This window comes from Lactuca virosa, chromosome 6 (assembly GCF_052849685.1).
Source record: "Lactuca virosa cultivar CGN04683 chromosome 6, Lactuca_virosa_CGN04683_v6, whole genome shotgun sequence".
Classification (NCBI taxonomy): domain Eukaryota; kingdom Viridiplantae; phylum Streptophyta; class Magnoliopsida; order Asterales; family Asteraceae; genus Lactuca; species Lactuca virosa.
Window position 1 is genome coordinate 233,412,546 of NC_136431.1, and position 2,845 is coordinate 233,415,390.

Below are 2,845 nucleotides of genomic sequence, written 5' to 3' on the forward strand. Positions count from 1 at the left end.
TTAGCAAGAAAAATATATTAAAATGAGTCTTCAACATTTAAGACTAAAGCATTACACGTGATCATTCACAACTGGTCTAAATATTTCAATCCTCTATATATGTTGTAATATGTCCTCGATGATATTATTGGTGTAAGCATAATAAACAAATCAATAAAAGTCCATTAGAAGATTAAAGGGAGAATGCCTTATTAGAGGTGTTTGCATGAGTGCCCTGCAGTCATGCAATTTAAGAACTATATATTTAACAAAACAAAATTATATGGTTCGATTAAAATAACATTCCAACTTATCATTTTACCATTTTCAGTACCTCAACCATTAAGCTTTTGTAAGGGTTATAATGTCTAATATAAAAACCCTATTAATAACCGTCAGAAATAAATGAGAAAATCGCACACACATATTATTTAACTTTGTTCGGTCAATATGACCTACGTCTATAGAGCAGAAGAAAGTATCTGTATTCACTAGCTTGAATACGATAGTACTATACAATTGAAACCTTAGCTACAAAACACAAACATAAACCCTAACTAGAACATTGTGTGGTCCAGATACTCCAAATACTTGTCCCGCTGTACATCGGTGTCGGGTTTATTTCGGATCTTCGGTTCTTAATTCACGTTTAACAAGAACAATACAAATAAGGCATATGAATATATTTTACAATATATGCATTAAACTTGATTATAAACTGAATTACAAAAGACAAACATCTTTCTTATATATATCAGCAACAAATAAGAAATATAAATTATTACACTTAATCCATCACAGGAATCAGATTTCATCTTCCATGCAATACTCCAATATGACATTCATTTGTATACGCGACTGAACCTATAAATTTGAACATAATCACTGTAAAAATATCATGTTTTAACATTAATTTGACATATTATTACTATTCAGACTTTTTAATCTGAATTCCCAAAAACCAATTTTACTACCAAATTTTCAATGGGTATTTGTTTATGGAATCATTCCATGGGTTATCGAACTCCGATTCCGAATCCTTTATCCATTTCCAGACTAAGCTTCCCACCTTGAACCCGGTTCCAAACGCTATCATCCACATTTTATCTCCCTTTTTTACCCTTCCTTTGGCTTCAAAATAAGCCAACTCGTAAAACACTAGGCTACTCGAAGTATTCCCGAACCGGTTCAAAGTCATCCTGGCCGGTTCAGTCACTGAGTCACTGAATTTCATGACTCGTCCAACTTGCTCGATAACTGCTTTCCCGCCTGTATGCACACAGATATGCTCGAACGCAGCCGTAAAGTCCGGCATCACAGGCTTATACTGCCCGCCGGAGAGAGTCGTCGCCACCACCGAGTACACATAAGTCACGAGCTGATTCAGAGGCAGAACCCTTGGGGCGAGGATTTTGATGTGTTCCCGGAGGTTTACGCCGGCGACTCGTATTAAATCTTTGGTGAGAGAAATTCCGGTGACGCCTTTGACGTCTTCCTCTTGGAAAGCAGCATGATAGGCGGAGTCGTCGGCCCCGTGGTGGGTTCTGAGAGAGTGGGTAAGCTCCATTTTCGCCGATGAACGGCGGGATGGGTCGTTGGTAATCATCACCGCCGCACAGCCAACGCGAAAGATGCAGTTGGTTACCAACATCGATCTTTCTTCACCTTCGTACCAGTTTAGCGTAATATTCTCGGTAATAACAACCAGAACATTCTTGATTTTCCGGCCACCCCCACGTAAGATTTGGGCAGCTAAATCAATAGAAATAACGCCGGAGCTACACCCCATTCCGCTAAGATTATATGTTTTCACATCGGGTTTGAGTTTGTAGTGATTCATAATAAGAGAGGAAAGAGAAGGGGAGGGTGAAAAACATCCACAGGTAACGATCACCGCGTCGATTTCCTCCGGCTGTATTTGGGTTTTTGATAAGAGGGAATCGACGGCAGAGAATATCCCTTCCTTCGCCTCCTCTATGGCGCTTTTCATCGTCGGAATTTGATTTTCTTCAAACATAAACGGCGGTGCATATGTGTCGTTTCCTAACCCGGATTTCGAGTATATATTACGCATGAATTCGATCGGCTCCGGCGAACTGAAGCGTGCAGCGTGGAGTATAAAATCATTTGCCATATTATAAGTACATTTCCGGTGCGATGGCGGTTGGTAGCAGGAATAGTTAAGGAGGAAGACGGGGTAAGGGCGGGAGCGAAGATGGAGGAGGAGGAGGAAACCGGCGGATAGAGATATGATGGTGGTTAAGAGAAGGTGGGTGGAGAGAAAGTGCAGGACTGCGGTAGTGATAGGTTGGCGGTATAAAGCGGCAGTGGCGTGGAGGAGGAAGGTGGAACATAAGAGTGCAAAGAAGATGATTTGGAGGCGACGGTGGATGGGCAAGGAGGCGAACTCCATCTTACTAGCAAATGGTATAGGGCTTCAAGCAGCATGTACTACATACAAATTACTTGCATGATTTTAAAGATTTTAGGGGGAACGTATTGGAATTTATAGAAAAAGATGGTAGGCTTTTGCGTGCGAACGTGAAATTACAAATTTGACGATTATTATAAGTTGATTATATCAAGTAAATTTCACTAATAGTTCCTATAGCATGGCCAAATCTGCCTATTTTATCCCTAACATTTGTTTTTTATTCGGACCATTCTATAGGTTGATTATATTTCAATTTGATTCCTACTCGAGTTAAAAAAAACTATTTTATCCTTAATTATATTTTTGATTATTTTTTTAATTGTTTGTAACTTTGTATACGATTAAATAAGAATGGAACTAGACCCATATCCTTCTTTATCGTCAACCTTCCCTTCAAGACTCATTTTTCCTTTTTCCATATCTACAATCGTC

At 39.3% G+C, this 2,845-nt stretch overlaps 1 pseudogene; it reads right to left on the reverse strand.

Annotated features, from left to right (window-relative positions):
- Positions 1-676: 676 nt before the first annotated feature.
- On the reverse strand, positions 677-2,471 carry LOC145122598 (3-ketoacyl-CoA synthase 13 pseudogene; annotated as a pseudogene).
- Between the last annotated feature and the right edge of the window lie 374 nt (positions 2,472-2,845).